Source organism: Marmota monax, unplaced genomic scaffold (genome assembly GCF_021218885.2).
Source record: "Marmota monax isolate L192 unplaced genomic scaffold, Marmota_monax_Labrador192_F-V1.1 WCK01_AAM20220418_F8-fsc00001, whole genome shotgun sequence".
NCBI classification, from domain to species: domain Eukaryota; kingdom Metazoa; phylum Chordata; class Mammalia; order Rodentia; family Sciuridae; genus Marmota; species Marmota monax.
This window is the reverse complement of record NW_026693777.1, coordinates 25537731-25556807: the sequence shown is the minus strand read 5'-3', so window position 1 is coordinate 25556807 and position 19077 is coordinate 25537731. Positions and strand designations below refer to the sequence as shown.

Here is a 19077-nt window from a genome sequence, read left to right as displayed (position 1 = left end):
GTTCATTTTGAGCTGCCAGGTTCACTTAGACTATTCAAGTTTAGGAGGTAGCTGGATATAATTTTTTAAGGTACTAAATAAAAATTTAACTTTATTTTATTTTTACTTTTGCTTACTTCCCCAGAACCCATCTCCCTACACACAAAGCATCTTGTTTGCCAACAATTTGTAGATTCAGTGAATGATTCCTGAAGAATGTTAGATTTATATCAACAGAAGTCTGTCCGAGGCAAATGCTGTTGGTCATTTTTTCCAACAGGGACATTCCATATGTGTAAAATATTTAGAAGCTCCATGTGTGTGAATGAATCATTTTTCATCTTAAATGTATAATAACATTTTTTTTCCTTCTTTCAAGTTAAAATACAAGTTTATCAGCAAATATTTATAAAATGTTTGTCTGAAAGGTTTTGTTTTAAGCAAAAGTAAAAAAGGATGAATTGGCGCAGAAAGTCAGCTATTATTTTCTGGGTCAGTCTGAGTCTGCATCTTCAAGGGTGCAAGGATTAAAAAGCAAACTAGGAATTTAATCCACTTCTGAATTTGTAGACAAATTATCCATAATTGATAAACTTGAATTAGTTAGGAGATGAGGCTAATTGAGATTATAAATATTGGAATGTTCTTAGAAAATTTTAAGATAAAATAGCTCTGTGCCATCTAAATCTTTTCAATAGTTTGCTTTTACCATACTTGTTAATGAAAATAGGTCAGTATCTAATTTTTATAGTCACTAGAGCCCTCCAAGTAAATTTAGCATTGATATTTTTCAGGCAATTATATAGTGTACTTATAAAATTTACTTTCGTTTTTTTAAAGATATTTGTTTTTTAGTTGTAGGTGGACACAATACCTTTATTTATTTTCATGTGGTGCTGAGGATTGAACCCAGTGCCTCACATATGGTAGGCCAGCACACTACCTCTGAGCCACAACCCCAGCCCCTATAAAATTTACTTTTAAAAATTATGTAGAACATACCTTTGTATAAATTTAAGACCTCTACCTTACACAATATGTAATTCAGATCTCTCAGCACATGCCTAGAAGCTGAGACATTTAAAAGAATGAAACAGAAAGAAATATGACAGTGGCAAGCCTTTGTTACATGCACTTTGTGAAACAAAAACTGTTGCCAAGATTGGTACAAACTGACTATGATTTGATCACTTGCAAGATTTTACTTGTTTTAGCAAAGACTGATTACTTTTTAATAATTTGGGGGTAGGGAAAAAATGATCTTTAATAAAAAGTAGAATTTGTCTTATTTTGGTTGGTTTGATTCATTTTAGTTTTATTTTTGAAATTTTATTTTTTAAGCTTTGGGGCACATCTAACTCAAAGTTCATTTGTGTTAGAATCATTTGAGTGAAGTTTAGTTAGTCAGAGGAGGGTAAGTAAATATTTAATTGAATAAAGTAAATACTTAGTTGAAGCTATAAGATGAAATATTTGGCAGCCAAGACATTTTCAGGTAACTTCTTTAACTGTTGGAAAAATTAATATAGTATAGATATTTTAAATATTAATTGATATACTTTATTGTTATTTTTACCTTTTTATGTAAAATAAAAGAAAATCATAAAATCACAGTAATATTTTTGGGCTGGGAAAGTAGCTCAGTGGTAGAATGCTGTTTTCAAATTTAAACCAAGGCTCAATCTCATCACTACTAGTATTTGTAACTTAAAAGAATATTTGCCATTAATCCTCTCCTCTCGGAGGTGCTTTCACTGTGGGTTGCTCTGTAGTCTCAGCTTTGCCTAAAATGCCACTGTAGATGTTATTTCTTTTCTACCTCAAATTCAGACTTGCCTAGATTCACTGAAATAGGTTTCCTTTTGCAGCTGGGTTGCCTGGATTCTACCATTTTAGTCTCTTACCAAATGGAAGAAAGAAAAAAATTAAAAACAAGAAGGGAACAGAAGTGATTATTCAGGCTGGGGGAGGGGCAAATTGGTAAGAACAAGATTAGAAAAGAATATTCTCATTTCAAGGATACTAAATTTGTGGAAAATACAATACAATGGAGACCAGAAGAAAACTTGGAGACCATTTAAGAAGGAATGAGACCTAAATGGGGGGGAGAGGGGAGGGAGGGAGGGAGGCAGAGATGTAATATGGTAGGATAAGAAGATAGGTGAAATTTTTAAAAATTTTCAGTGGTAGGAAAAGAAGATAGGTGAAATTTTAAAAATTTTCAGTTCTTAATTTTGAATTGTAGTGATATGCCAATGATGCACAAAGGGTAACTCCCTTCTTTGAAGAGATTTAGCATCCTTCAGTTATTCTCTTTCTAAAACTTTGTGGAGGAATTTTGAAGTTGAACTATAAGTCATGCATTCTCTTTGGGTTGTTCCAATATCATCAGGTTGGAGCCAGTGCAGAGTAGGAAACCAGTATAACCTTGAGATTATTATTCAGAGAAATCTCCGAGAACTGAATGATACTATTCTGGGATTTTCAAGTTAGAGTAGGAGAAGTCTTTCTGAGTGTTGCCCATGTTCATTACTTTAGAGAGGTCTATCATTGTCCAGGAAAATGGAGCTAATTGAGAAATTGCTTGGTTTGATAGACCAGAGGCTTTCTGGTTGGATCACAATTACTAGGAGCCATCAGTAGAAGTGCCCCCAGCAGAGTCAGAAACTCATACAGCTATGAAGTCCTATAGTAAACAAACTAAATTTGTGGGGAAGAGAATGTGAACTCTTGGAAACTGTTAGTACCGCCTGTATTTGACCACTTAGATGTTATAATTTTAAACCTATATTCAGTTCCTTGTATCAGAAATGTTGCTCAGATTTTTCCCCCCAATATTGGGGATCAAACCCAGGAGTGCTACCAATGAGCTATATCCTCAGCCCAGCTTTTTGTTTTGTTTTTGAGACAGGATCTTGCTAAATTGCTGAGGCTAGCCTTGAACTTGGTTGGAATCCTGCTTCAACCTCCCAAATTGCTGGGATTACAGAGTGTGCACCACTTACCCAGCTTGCCTAGATATTATGTATACATTTCTTTTTTTTTTTTTACAGAGAAAGCAGGTAGTGAAGATAGGTTGTTATTTTTTTTATAGTAATTGAGATTCATTGCTTAACAGGGTAAAATGTTTTGTTTGACTTAAATGAATATTTATTAGTAATGAAAACTAAGTTCATAAAATATGCATGTATTCTTTGTTTTGATAACAAAGATTCCTTTATAAAAGATTTCTTATATAAATCTTCATAATTGTTTTACAGGTGACCTATATTATAGAAGAAGAAACTTAAAAGTATTTGTTGATTTAACTAGCTAACGTACAGGATTGAGTTTCATTAAAAGAATATTGAAACAGAGGAATTGGGAAAATATTTTTATTCCTAAGGTAAATTGGAAAGGACATTTCTGGAGATACTGGCTCTAATAACTGGAAACTTAGAGACCCTGTAAGAAAACTTGTACCTCTAACCAAAATAAGATGTGGGAATTGAAGGATTGCTGCTATAATGTAAGAATGTTTTAGAAAACAAACTATGGACTAGGGATATAGTGCAAGGTCCTAGGTTCAATCCCCAGCACCACAAAAACAAAAACACCATAAACTATCAGAAGGTTAAGCTCTGCTGTGTGGGACTAAGGCACCATTATTTTGCTGATGTTTTCTGATTCTCAGTGTAATGAATGTTGATATTAGAGAACCTCTCCCTAATGCCTTAGTCAGGGTTAATAGGCACTGGGCTTAAGAGGCACTGCAATGTCCAGGTCTTAATTTTCTTAAGAACCTACATCTAACCATTTTATGTTACTCACTGTTTTAGTATATCCTTCAGAAAGATAGATTGCCCTTCTAAGTGAAGTATATATATTTTTACTCCTTTGCCAATGATCGGCATTAAAACTTATCTTGGAGAGAGTAATATGTAAAAAATAAATGTGTGTTTAATAGTTAGTGAGGTTAATCACTGCTTCATATATTTATTAGCTATTTGCATTAAAAAATTATTCATTGAATCACTGTTCTTGTTCTTCGCCCATTTCTTTTCCTTTAAAGTGTTCATTTTTGTTGTCACATAAGAACCTTTTATCTATTTGGAATATCAACTCTTTCTATATATTGTAAATAGTCCAAGGTGTGTTTTCTTTTCAAGTTTATGAGCTTGGTTTCACAGTGTAGAAGTTTTATTAATATGGAGTCCCTTTTTATTCCTCTGGAGTCAAGTCTTTTCATCCTTAAAAAAGTCCCTTCTCTGGGGCTGGGATTGTGGCTCAGTGACAAAGCGCTTATGTGAGCGCTTGCCTCACATATCTGAGGGACTGGATTCGATCATCAGCAACACATAAAAAGAAAGGTATTGTGTCCATCTACAACAACAACAACAAAAAATATTTTTTAAAAATCCTTCTCTGCTGTAAGAATATAGAAATATTTGTCTAGATGTGCTGGTGTGGTTTGATTAGTACAAACTTATATTTAATCTCCTGATGTTTAAGTTGTGAGGTAAAGAGTCATTCACCCACCACAGGAAGGCAGGAGTGGAATAGGTTAGTTGTACTAATAATAGTTGTTTGAGTCTCTGTTCCTATAGCTCTTTCTGGAATCTCAGTTTTGTTCCACCGATAAATTTATCTGCACCAGCAATACCTCTTAAATACCATAATTTGAAATAAAATTTTTGTATTTTAAATGTTATGAATTCTCATGTTGGTAGAAATGTGTTGGCATTCATTAACGTTTTATTTTGGAATTATGTCTTGAAGTTCTGGGACCCAAAAGTCCCACTTGTGATTATATTGAATTTATGGAATGATAAAGTGAAGATAGTCATGTTTATAAAATTGAATCTTATCTTTGAAAGGGGAGTGTTTTTTTTTTTTAATTCCAAAGCCCTCTTCTGAAAGGTTCTGAGTTATTTGTTATTTATTTACTTTATTACTATTTTTTCATAAGCTTCTACGTGCAAATTGTTAATAGTTTTCTTCTATGGTTTTCTATAATCTGATAACCTTTTTCCCTTAAGTATTAGGTTTCAAGTTTGCTATCACATAGTAATTACCTATAAATAGCAGTTTTATCTTATAATTTTGTATCTTTTTGCTTATCATGACTTATAACATTGACTAGTCTTTTTAGACATTGCTGAGTTACAGAAATAAGAGCAGGTATCCTTGTTTTTTTTTTTTCCCCTTTCCTGCAAATTGTTCCAATCACAGTGTTTCCTCTGTGGCTTGAAAATATGTAGTATTATTTTAAGGAATAAATTATAGCGAAACCCTTTTAGCATATGATATAACCACGTGATGTTTTTTCCTTTGAACATTTAAAAAGATACTCATAGCTACATTCCTAAAATGAACATTACTTGGTGACTTATGACATATATTTTACTTAGGGTTTTCTGCATCATGTTAATGAACATGTTTGGATGGCAGTTCTGTATTTTTAGGATTGGCTTCATCAAATTTTATATCAGGATTATGGTGGATCTGTAAAAGTAAACAGGAAGTTCTTTTTGTGTGTGTTTGTGATCTCTAGGTATTTTGGGGAGTTGTACAGTATACTTCTGTTTTTGTCAGCTTTTTCATTGCTGTGACCAAAAGACCCGACAAGAACAGTGTAGAAGAGGAAAAGTTTATTCAGGCTCTCACAGTTTCAGAGGTCTCAGTCTGTAGATGGCTGGATCCATTGTTCTGGGCCGGAGCTGAGGCCAAACATCATGGTGGAAGGACGTGGAGGAGGAAAACAGCTTTGCTCACTAGGGACAAAATGTAAACCCCCAACACACACACCCAGTGACCTACTTCCTCCAGCCACACCCTACCTGCCTATAATTATTGCCCAGTTAATCCATATCAGTGGATTAATGCACTGATTAGGTTAAAACTCATAACCTGGGGCTGGGGTTGTGGCTCAGCGGTAGAGGACTTCCTTAGCTTGTGCGAGGCACTGGGTTCGATCAGCACCACATAATAAATAAATAAATAAATAAAAGATATTGTGTCTGACTACAGCTAAAATATGCAAAATATGTTTATATATATACACATATGTTTGTGTGTGTGTGTGTGTGTGTGTGTGTAAATCATGTCTAAATCATAAACAGCTCCTTTAGGGATTAAAAGATCTTGGTTTTGAAATTGTCTTGCCTAATTCACTTTTATTTTTAATAACTTCAGTTTGAAAATAATCCAAAAGTTGCAAAAAAAAAAAAGTACAATGAACTCTTTTCCTAAATGACAAGTTATTAACATTTTGTCATGTTTGTTTTGCAAACCTTTTTCCCTGTGTGCCTGAATATGGATATTCTCTTGGCAGTACATGCATATTTTGTTAATTTTTGGTTTTCTAAACCCAGTTAAGTCTCAGTGTGGACAGCATGCCTCTTTACTCTTAATATTTAAATGTATATCCCCTAAGGATAAGAATTTAGGACATTCTCTTATATAACAATAGTTCAGTGATCAAATTTATGAATTGTAACATGTATACAATGATGTTATCTATATACATTTGATATAAATGTATAGATTTAATCAAATTGTCCCAGTAATGTTCTTTGCAGCAGTCCTCCCCATCCTGCCATTACATATTACATTTTGTTGTCATATGTCTTTTAACCTGAAACGTTCTTAACCTTTTTTTAAGTTTTTCATATTTCATGAAGTGTGAAGTGTTTTGAGGGGATAGTTCTTTGCCAAAGTTGCTAGTCTTTATTCAGTACTTCTTGGGGGGCAAATATAATCTGTTTCCAAGAACTGTTTCAACACCTCCATATTCTCTATTTTATTAATAGAATTGTACAGTGTAGGCTTTTTTTTTTAATTTTCAAATAATTTTCTGTTAGGTGTGTATAACCTATTTGGTCTCTAATTTTAAATAATTATTTTTCTCTGTTAAATTAAATAGTGGATTACCTGTTTTATTCATTTTTCCTCTTATATAACTTAAGGTTTACCTTAATATTTCATAATATATTCCTTTAGCTTTTCTTATTTTGTGTATGTTTATGGTGGTTGAGTTGAATGTTTAGTATACTATTTTCGTTGTTTTGTGTTATGAATTGAATGTTTAATATACTGCTATTCTACCACCCCCAGATAGTTTGAGTTTTCCTGAATAAGGTTTGGTTATACCTCATAGAATATGATAGGACTTTTTTTTCTCACATTGTTTCTAAATATCCTATAATTGTAGAAATAAACTCAATGGAAAGTAGCTTAGCATGCTTTTAAAGCAATTTCCAGAGTTTGAGGTTTTCTTCTTTCATTATTGTTACCAGTGTCTGTTATTATATTAACATCAGATAATCTGTATCATTTCACTTTCTTTTTTTTTTTTTTTCCTGGAGTTTTTTGTTTTCTTTACCCTCAGTTGCTTAAATCTATCTTTACATGGTTCTTGTAGTTGTTGGGTTGTTTTTAAAGAAATCCCCCATGAATAATAACAGTGCTGTAATATTTTATGATGTCTTTCTGTTGCCTTCACATTATAAATTATTTTGCTGGGAGTGGAATTGCTGTATTATACCATCATTTAAAGGCATTACCTCATTTTGCCTGTCTGTTATGAAGATGTCTAGGGTCAGCCTGATTTGTTTCTATTTTTATTATTTTTTGGCATATTTAGTTTGTTTGAATTATTTTCTTATGAAAATTCTTTTTTTTTTTTTTTTTTTGGTGGGAGGAGTATCTGGGATTGAACTCAGGGGCACTCAACCACTGAGCTACATCCCTAGCCCTATTTTGTGTTTTATTTAGAAACAGGGTCTCACTGAATTACTTAGTGCTTCGCTGTTGCTGAGGCTGGCTTTGATTCTCCTGACTCAGACCTCGGAGCTGCCTGGATTACAGGAATGCGCCTCCACGCCCTATCTTTTTTTTTTTTTTTAATAACCAATTTATGGTTTGATGTTGGTCTTTTTTTTTTAAGTTGTTGATGAATCTTTATTTATTTACAATATATGTGGTGATGAGAATCAAACCCAGTACCCTCACACATGCTAGGCAAGTGCTCTATAACTGAGCCACAACCCCAGCCCTCATTTTGTTTCTTGATGACTCCTTTAAGTCATCAAATTTATATCTTTCAAATTAGTTTCTTAGGAATTTAATTCCTTTTGAATTGTTTCATTTTCTTTTTATGATATACTAATTAGGCTGTTGGAGCTTCCTTTTTTTCTCTCCTCCAATCTACCTACTTTTGTTTCTTTTTGCTTATTTGCATACTGGATGATTTCTCATTTCTGTTTTTTCCCTTTTCAGATTGTTTGCTTTCAGATCTTCATTCCTCACTATTTCTTCTCATGCCATTTGAAATATTACAATGATTTTTTTTAAATCTCTTAAATTTCTTTTCTTAACTCTATTAATACTTTTTACAGTCTTATTTTTCATCTCCAGATTTTCTTTTATTTTCTTATCTGTTAATTGTTATTTAGTTTTCTTGTAGGCTGGATCTTTCAGATGGAAGTGTTCTGAGTACTCTTTTAAAAGTTAATAGTTTTATTCAGAACCTGTCTGTTTGGGTTCCATAAATTTTGTTTCTGTTTTTGGTTTAAATGATGGTAGTTTTTTCTCCCTTACCCAAAAATAGCATGACTAGATACTTCTTGACTCCTCAGAATACCTGGAATCCATTCATATGTTCCTCCTTTGAATTTAAACTGATAGGCTGATTTATATAGAAGTAACATTTTAGTTACAGTTCTCAGGTTTTTTTGAGAGAAGTAATAGCGAACTAATCCTATTAGCTTGTCATAGGAAGAAACTGTCAATTTTTCTCTTGCTACTTAATTGAATTTACTACAGACTTCATCTTCACTTGTGAGATTTTCTTTCCCAGAAGGAGGACTTGACTATTGGGTATTGTTAGTTGCCATGTTTGCTATACTACAAATTACCACAGATTTTGTGGCTTAAACCGATACCATTTGCAGTATTCTCTTACAGTTTTGGAGACCACAAGTCCAAAAATCGGTTTCATTGGGCCAGAGTCAGAATGTCAACAGGAATGTGCTTATTCTAGAAGCTTTAGGGGAGAATCTATTCCTTGCTTTTTCCACTTTTTGGGTGTCAGCATTCCTTGTCTTTTTTGGGGGGTGGGGGAGGTGTACCAGAGATTGAACTCAGGGACATTCAACCACTGAGCCACATCCCCAGGCCTATTTTTGTATTTTATTTAGAGAACAGAGTCTCACTGAGTTGCTTTAGAGCCTCACCATTGCTGAGGCTGGCTTTGAACCTCAGGATCCTCCTGTCTCAGCCTCCCAAGTCACTGGGATTATATTATAGGCATGCACCACCAGATCTGGCTAGCATTCCTTGTGTTATAATTACATACTCCAGCCTTCAAGGCCAGCATCTTCAAAATTCTGTCTTCAGATCACTTGCATGTGTGTCAAATCTTTGCCTCTCTTCTAAGGACATAAGATTGCATTCATAGGTCTCTGGATAATCCAGGATTATCTCCCCACCTCAAGATTCTTAATCACATCTGGAAAGACTTTTTTTCCAAATTAGGAAACATGTACCAGATTAAGACCTGATATCTTTGGGAGCCATTATTCAGCCTGCTACAGGTATCATTTCATTTTGCCACTTTGGATAAGGCAGCAATATTAGTCAAAAATAGGATGAAAATTCTCATAGGATGAAAAGTCTCATAGAATGTAAGCCCCAGAGGCACTTAACCACTAAGCTACTTCTCCAGCCCTTTTAATCATGCAGACTCGGATCCCATGGTGGAAAAGTGGATGAAATGGGATAGATGTAGTGAAGGAGTGATGGGGACTCCGGAGAATGTATGTTGTTCTATGTTGTTCTGTGGGGAGAGGGGCTAACAACATATGTGAAAAATTCAGGCTACTAACTTGCAGTCCTAGTTCATAGCTTCTTTTTTCTCTCTTTATTTCTTACAAATCAGTCTTTCTGCTGTAGTAAAGTAAATCTTGTTTCTCATAATCATCTTATTGGTACCTAGAGTAAAATTTTAATGGGAATTCATCAGCATCCTTTTAGACTAAAAAATTAGTGCACTGGGTTGGGGTTGTAGCCCAGTGGTAGAACACTTGCCTAGCATGTGTGAGATTCTGGGTTCAATCCTCATCACCATCTAAAGAAAAATAAATAAAATAAAGGTATTGTGTCCATCTATAACTAAAGAAAAGAAAGAAATTTAGTAATGAAGTTTACCTAGGTATTCCTAGAACTTTACACTTTCATTTCTTATACATTTCTTAGAAGAAAGTAATTGGTAAGTAAACAAGGTTGCTTAATTTATCAATGAAGGATATTAAGCTAAAGGAATTGTTCAGTGTCACACATTGGTTTTTTTTTTTTTATATTTGCAGTGCTGGGGATCAAACCCAGGGCTTTGCCCATGCTAGGCAAGTGCTCTACCACTGAGCTACATCCCAGGCCCCCGATGTCACAATTGGATAGAACTATCTTTGAACTTTAATCTTATTATATCAAGGTATTTCTGGTTTTCTGCTGTTTCATATGTGCTTTCCTGGTGATTTCTTGCTCCCCCCACCCCCTTTTCTGGTATTAGGGATTGACCCCAGAGGCACTAAACCACTAAGCTACATCTCCAGCCATTTATTTATTTATTTATTTATATATATATATATTATATATATATATATATATATATATATATATATATATATATTATATATATATATATATATTTTTTTTTAATTTAGAGACAGGGTCTTCCTGAGTTGCTTAGAGATTCTCTAAGTTGCTGAGGCTGTCTTTGAACTCATGATCCTCTCGTCTTAGCCTCCCAAGCTTCTGGGATTATACCCAGCTTGATTTTTTGCATTTTAAAGATACAAATGGAGTGGATCCCTAGTATTAAATTAGATAATTGGGTGATTCTTTAATTCTTTATGGTTTAATTTTTCTATTATTAAGAATTCAGGTTACTTCTAATTTTTCTGCTAATATCAACAAATTCATATAGTGATTAAAAACTTGGTTTTAAAACAGTAGATGCTTGCTTGGCTGGATTTTTGTTGTTTTTTTAATAAAAAGGATACGAATGTATGCTTTGTATCCCTTAAAATGCACCCCCATATACACTTAAGTAATAGTTTGAGTGATTGTGTACCTTCATGAACTTATTATTATTACTCTTAGTATTCTATTCTCTATTGCCTTAGCATTCCATTTTGCAGTTGAGATGGCTAATACCAATGTGAGACACTTTCCTTTGATGATTTTCTCATGTTTGTCTCAGGAATTTTACATTATGATATTTTGTTTGTTTCCTTGAATTTCTGTCGTTGTGATCAACTAGAAATGGACTTTTAGCAATTAAGCCAGTTAGCTTTTTAAGTTGGAAAATACTTTTTTTTTTTTTTTTTTTTTGGTACCTGGGATTGAACCCAAGGGCATTTAACTATTGAGCCATTTCCCTAGCTCTTTTTCTGTATTGTTTTTAAGAGACAGGGTCTCACCAAATAGCTAAATGCCTCATTAAGTTGCTGAGACTGGCTTTGAACTTGGCGATCCTCCTGCCTCAGTCTCCTGAGAGAGCGGCTGGGATAACAGGAGTGTGCTACAATCCCCAGCTGAAAATCCTTTTTTAAATTTCTTTGAGTATAGTCTATTTTCTCCTTCAGAAAGTCTTTTGGTGGGGTATGTGTATTTTTCTCTTCTTGTTACAGAATTTTTATTATTTACTTCTGAGGTGGTTTTTGAGTTTTATTTATTAAAACAAATATTTACTGATGGTCTGTAGTCTACAGTATGCTCTGTCCTAGGAGAATTGACCTAGGGAATTGAAAGGAGGCTTTCCTGACGAACTTGTGCTTGTGTCACAAAGAATGAGTCGAAATTAACTAGGCTAAAAGTTGATGAGATAGGTTTTTTGGTGAAAAAAAAATAATGCTCATTTAAGTATTTTCAGGAAAGAAGCATGATGAGTACTAGGTACTGTAAGAAAGTCATGATCAGAGTTGAAAATGTGAGGGAGGTCAGTTTGAACTAAGATGAGGCTAAAGAAGGAAGGTAAGGGGCCTGATCATTCAGGGCCTTCACGTTAGTTAAAATGAGCAGTTCTTTCTCTCCCCAAGAAGTGGGAAAACCATTTAAAAGCTTTTAGTACAGAAGTTATATGGCAAAACTTGTATTTTGAAAGGTTTACTTAGGCTTATACATAGTTTGGAGAATGAATTGGAATGACACCCGCATGTATGTGGAAGAGACAAAACATGAAAGCTGAGAATGATGATAGCTTGGAGACTAAAGTGTGACCAGAAAAAGTGGACATACTTGAGAATATTTAGGAAATTTAACCCAAGGACTGATGGGAAATGAAGTAGAGAGAGCTGTCAAAGATGTCCTTGGTTTCTGTTCCCCTTACTGACTGATGGTGCCATTTACTGGTAAAAGCCAGAGATGTGAAAGAATGCTTAAGGAGGAAGCAGCGCAGAAAAAAGGGCCTAGTGTAAGACTTGAGGAATGTCAGTATACAATGGCTTGGATAACCGAGGATGAATTTGCAAAGGACACAAGGATGGAAAGAAAAGTTAGGGGTAGGAGAAAAGTCTGGAGTATGTACCATCTTGAAAAGCCAGTAGGAAGAGTGTTTGAAGAGGGATTTTTGTGTTGAATGCTGCTATGAACAGAGATGGAGTCTAAGCATTGACTTGGAGAGGGACTTGATCCGATCAAATGGGCAGATGACATTTTGGGTATTCAACACTTTTTTCCAAGAAGTTTAACTGTAAAAGGAAGAAAGAATTAGGTAACTAGAGGGGAGTGAGTCATATGAAGACTAATTTTTAATGGGATGAGACTTGAATTTAAAAGCCAGTTGATAGAAATGAGAAAACGAAGATAATAATTGTAGGATTTCTGAAGAATACATAAGAACTCTGAGATTTCCTTTGAAGCATTGACTCCAAAGCTGTAGCAGTGGTATTTATCATTGATGGGAACAGAGTCCTATATAAGAATAGAAATATAAGAGGATAGGATGAGTTCTAAAAGAATTCCCTTGAAAAGATTTACTCATTTATTTTTTTGTTCTTTCTGTGATATCCAATCCGCTATTCATTGTCTATTGGAATTTTTAGTTCAGTAATTGTTTTTCATTTCCATGAACCTATTTTCAGAGTGCCTTTTTAAAAAAAAATTGACAGCCTGCAGTTGTTTTATTCATTAAATGTCATGTATTGATATGGGTTTCTAGTTTGGAGCTAATAAATACTAGGTCTGCCTCTTTTAAACTTCTGAGTTTAAAAATATGTATTTATATCCTTTTATTTTTCTCTGCTTGTTTTCTATTTTGTTCAGTCTAAATACCTGAATTGGCCTTAACAGTAATTATAATTCACTGCTTTTTTTTTAAGTCTCAGTCAAAAAAAAAGTTTAGATTTCTTCTTTTCCTTCCCTCCTTCCTTTTTTTAAAATGTCTTTTAGAAGGTTAGAGATTTAGAGAAGAAATTATATAGACTTAGAAGCAGGGAAAGATGATACTGAAAGAAGTTTCAGCTTTGTTATGTGACAATCTTCCCTACCTTTTATGTTTGTTAAAAAAAAAAAATTTTAAAGATTTCAATTACTTCATTTGGACATATACTGCATTGCTTGAGGAGGAGAATGTAGTGCAAGTCCAGGATTCTACATCCTATTGTAATCCTTACTGCTAAACCTGCTTGGTAACCTTGGGCAGATCATTCTATACCTCCTTTTTGTAAAATAGGGCCAGACATATCATTTCTTTTTTTTTTTTCCTCAAATGTGTTGTAATTTTATGATGTGCTTAAATAACTGTAAGATGCTGCCTTGGATTGCAAAGTAAATGTATTAATTTTTATGCCATAAGACTTGGGAAGTTCAACACTACCCTGCATAACCTAAATTATCCTCTACAGAGATGGGGCTGCAAGCAGTAGTGTTTCTTCACTGAGCCCCAATTGTGCCTTATTCCTTAGTATTTTATTATTTAATAAATGTGCATTCTAAGTCGAGTGCAGTAATGCATACCTATAATTCCAACTTCTTGGGAGACTGAGGCAGGAAGAGCCTAAGTTTGAGGCCAGCCTCAGCAACTTAGTGAGACCCTGCCTCAAAATGTTGAGAAAGTGGGTGGGCAGGGGCTGGGTATGTGTAGCTCAGTGGTAGAGCACCCCTAGGTTCAATCCCCAGAACCAGAATATAAGTAAGTAAATAAGAACATTTTGTAGGCCAGCTGACCATTTGTCTTCATCCTTGAGAACAAGGATTGATAATTCCCTCTTGATTTCCTTTCAGTCTTTAGGTTTTTTAGCTCAGGAAGGTCTACTGTAGATATTCCTCCCAAATCTGTCTTATTTCTCATCAGAGTCTTCGAGTTAGCAGCGTCCACCTTTGCTGAAATGCTTGTTTAGCAATGATATTTTGTTATTTAGTTTATTTAGCAGTGATCTTTTACTATTTTAGTATTTAGCATGTTTGAGCCTTACTTTAAGTATGTCTTGAAGTATCAGTTACTAAAAGAATTTAATTTTCTCCACATGTGTTTTGTCCTCTATTGTGCGGACTAGGGGGATTTTTTTTTTTTTTAATTAGACTGTAGTATTCCCATAGGTAAACTGAAAAATACTTTGTAGAGGGATTTTTATTTTTTGTTTTGTTTTACAGTACTGGGGATTGAACCCAGGAGTGCTCTACCAATGAGTTACATACAGCCCCAGCCTTTAAACAAAACAAAGCAGGGTCTTGCTAAATTGCCCAGTTTGACCTCAAATTTGGGATCTTTCTGCCTTGGCCTCCTGAATAGTTGGGATTACAAGCCCTTCTAGAGTTTATTCAGTTTCTTCAAAAACAGTCCTCAAATTGAATAACACTGTTATTGGGGAACTAATATGTTGTTTAGGGAGCTAAGTAGTAAAATTGAGCTTTTAAAAATTATTATTCAGTATAATTCTGAGTGAATTAAACCAGATTTAATCCTTTTAAAAGGATTCAGGACTTTCTATGATTATTAGATCAGCTTTGCTTAATAAAAGGCAATGGCTGAACTTTTAATAAATGACTTCCTGGCCAGCCTTAGCTTTTTCAGTTTAGGGATTAATTTGGTTTTTAAAGACATTGTTCACCAAATTTTCTGATAATATCTAAGATGAACTTATGATTATCAAATACTTTGTTTTGAAAGTTCAGATCAACTAAAAATACTTGTGATGAGACCCAGCATGTACTCAAAAGTAGACTTACCAGGGTTGTGGCTCAGTGGTAGAGCACTTGCCTTCTATGCATGAGGCACTAGGTTCAATCCCTGGCACCACATAAAATAAACAAATAAAATAAAAGTATTGTGTCCATTTACAATGAAAAAAAATATATATATATGTTTAAAAAGATTTTTAGGGGAGAATTAAAATTTCTCTCACACTAATTTAAACTTTCATGAGCAAATTGAATCTCGTAAGACCTTACTATTTGTACATATATACCAATTTAATAACTTGACTAAATAAGATAATCTTTAGTTCACTTACACAAGAGGACTATGTAAACATAGTATTTATAATAAGTAAATACTTCTGGTATTATATTTACATAACTAGGTGCTGTATTTATGTATCTTATAGTGGGCTGCTTTGCAGAACTTTAAAAAATAATTAGAATCCAAGGGTAAGATTTCTGAATTGCCTATTTTATCTAAAGAGAATTATTTATCTTGGTATATTTTTAGGAATGCCTGGAAAATACTTACTGGACTTGTTTATAAAATGGAGAGTAGGGTCTCTATCAGAATCCAGATGTAGCTGTGTAATAATTACATGGTTTCTATTTGCTGAGTGCCTCATTTCTGCCAGGCCCTCTGGCTAATTTGCAGCCATTGCCTGACTTAAACCTTGCAGCAACACCCAGAGTTAAGTATTAATAACCCATTGTATAGTTGAGAAAGTTTGAGAGATGCTAAGTTAGTAGGCATCAAGTGTCTTAATACTACCCTCCCACCCTAAGCCCAGCTAAGGGAATTGGGACAAATGAAACTGAAAGCGCATGAAAGAGAATACAAAAAGAAAAAGAATATGGAGACAGACCTCATGATCATGATGCTTTATTCAGCACCCGAGGGGCACATCTGGTGTGGCAGGGATAATGGTGGTAGGCCACCTGAGGGGGCTGGGTTTTATAGGGTTTTAGCAGAGCCAGGTCATGGGAGGAGTTAGTTCCTATGGGTGGGCAGGGCCAGGTCATGGGAGGAGTTTTGGTGGCAGGATTAATTTAGGGTGAGGCAGGAGGGCTGGCAGGAAAACAGTAAGGGAAGTTCCCTACCTGGGGCCTGATGTCCATATCCCTCAGAAACAACTTACCGTGACCTTCAGTTGATGACTTAACAGAACTGTAGCTTAGTTTCTTTCGGATTGTATGAAGAGTAAAGTTAGTACATACATAAAACTTAAACTTTAGTGTTTAAATAGTAGTATTTCCCCCATGTTAGATGTTATTACTAAGCTAGTACCATTATCTAGAGTTCAGTGGTGAGGATGCAGGATATAGTAAGAATGAGGGAGTAATCCAGGCTCCCAATCTTACCTCACCTAGAGGTGAATAAGTTTAAGGGAATCCTGGGTGCTTTTTACTACTATTACTTTTTTTTTTCCCTATTGTTCCTTGATTGCTCCTTGAATACTTTTGACTTCTTAGTAAAATTAACTTTTGGAGGAATTCAATTTACCTTAGATGAAGCAAAGACTAAAATGTGAAGCAGAGATTGTGTTACTAAAGGATGTCATTAAAAACCCAGGAAACACCAGTTACATACACAGTTGAACCCCCCTTTGGGACCTTTTCCTGAAGCCATTCTCTTTTTTTTCCCTAGAGAAAAGCTAGTAATTCAAAAAAATGAGCTTCTGTTGTTTTTTAGGCTCCATTCTAAGTGCTGGGGGCACACAATAAACCACACAGACCCTGCTGTCATGAAGCTTGCAACCACTTTTCACACTTTAACCAAATATGTATATTTGCTTAAATGTATTTATTTAAAATTGTTTTGCTGAATAATTCAGTGTATTTCCTTTTGTTATTTTTGAGAAATATCTCAAATTTAGAAAATTTAGCAAAACTCGATTTGTTTTGCTAATAATATTCCCTTATTTGTTTGTTCTACCTTCTAATGAACATTTGCTATTATAGTTCTCTAAAAAGATCATTGTATACATCACCTTAGGCAGATGGGAGGATTTCGTTAAAACAGTGTATTTTAAACTTTTTGACTGTACCCACAATAAGAAGTATATAGACCTCAGCTTGGTAAACAAAATGTACTTCTGGAACCAAAACTTTAAGAATAGTATTTACTTACCTTTGTCATCCAGGATACACTCTATTCCATCTTTTTATTTTTTAATTTTTTTTATTTATTTATTTTTTAATATTTATTTATTTATTTTTTAGTTTTCGGCAGGCACCACATCTTTGTTTGTATGTGGTGCTGAGGATCGAACCCGGGCCGCACGCATGCCAGACGAGCGTGCTACCGCTTGAGCCACATCCCCAGCCCCATATTCCATCTTTTTAAAATGTAGGTCACGCACAACCACTAAATTGGTGTTGATATATATAATTAGAAGTGGAATTGTTGAGTTGTTGCTTATGTGCATCTTCAACTTCACTATTTTCTACCATTAGTATAGGGAAGTTCCTGTTTCCAAACATTCTTACCAACTTTTTTTTTAAGTATGTACTTTTTTAGTTGTAGATGAACACAAAACCTTTGTTTTATTTATTTTTATGTGGTGCTGAGGATCAAACCCAGTGCCTCACAGGTGTGAGGTAGTGTTCTACCACTGAGCCACAACTCAGCCTCTCTTACCAACATTTGATGTTGCCAAATGGATCATAAATGGCATCTTGTATTAAATTTGCTTTCCTCTATTTGCTAATGAAGTATTTAAAGTCTATTTTAAAGTATATCGGATATCATTCAGGGGCTAGAGATATAGTTCAGTGGTAGAGCTCTTGCCTAGCATACATAATGCCCTCCTTGGGCTTGATCTCCAGCACTGCAAAATAAATAAATAAACAAACAAATAAATAAATAAATAAAAAGACAAAAGGTTTATCATTCAGAAGTTTTTGATTTAAAGGTAGTCCAAGTTAGTGTCCAGGAATAAAGGTTATTATGACTTGATTCCTCCCCTGGCAGGGGGGAAAAACAGTATAATAATTAAATAACAATAGCATCTATATTAGTGTTTATAATATGCTAGACACTGTAGGAAGTATATATAATATTTCATTTTTAATCCTCATAATAACCCTGTAAGATTAGTACCTTCTTATTACACAAATGGAGAAAGAGTTTCAGAAAAGTTAAATTGTCATATAATTATTATGGTTATACTGTTATGAAGTAGTAGAGCCAAGCCAGATGCAGTGGCACATGCCTGTAACTACATGCCCCAAGTACTCCTGAGGCTAAAGCAGAAAGATGACAAGTTCGAGGCTAGCCTGGGCAATTTAGGGAGAACCTGTCTCAAAAACTTTTAAAAGGGGCTTGGGAATGTAGCTCAGTGGTAGAGCACTTGAGAAGGTCCTGGGTTCAATTCCCAGTAATGATAGATAGATAGATAGATAGATAGATAGATAGATAAAATACATACACGTATTTCTTCATAACATATATTATAGTGGAGCCAAAACTTAAACCCATTTTTCATAACTTGTGTTCTTTTGTACTTTAAGCTGTTTTGGAATTTGGAGAAGAATATTTGTTGTTTCTGCTCTTTCTCATTGATTTGTCTGTTAAACATGTTTAAATCAATGCGTTTCACACGTATCTTTTTTTTTTTTTTTCCCTTCTTCTTAAGATGATAGAGTCTTCTGTCAAATTTCTTATTGTCATTTCTAACCTGTAATAGTGTCTTGTAATGTAGGGTGACTGATTTTCTCTTTGGCCTTTGTCTCTTTTCCCTTATCTTCTGTACCTTAGGCCTTACATCTGATTTTTTTTCCCCCAATGATCTGCAATCTTGCTGTGCCTCAGAGTCACATGTGAAGTTTTGCAAATATACAGATACCTAGGTTACAAGTTTGGCATTCTGACTTGGAAATCTCTTATTTCTCAAAATGTCCACAGATAACACTGTT

The 19077-nt window shown here is 34.4% G+C and overlaps 1 protein-coding gene across 4 annotated transcripts in view; it reads left to right on the top strand.

Moving 5' to 3' along the window:
• Ppm1a (protein phosphatase, Mg2+/Mn2+ dependent 1A) overlaps positions 1–19077 on the top strand; it is a 49274-nt gene that overhangs the window by 11597 nt on the left and 18600 nt on the right. Inside the window, exon 2 of one of the 4 annotated variants that reach the window (XM_058584613.1) lies at positions 10326–10450. The exons of the other annotated variants lie outside the window; for them this stretch is intronic. The gene's annotated coding sequence lies outside the window, so the exon portion shown is untranslated. The remainder of the gene's footprint in view (positions 1–10325; positions 10451–19077) is intronic. 4 annotated transcript variants of the gene reach the window in all.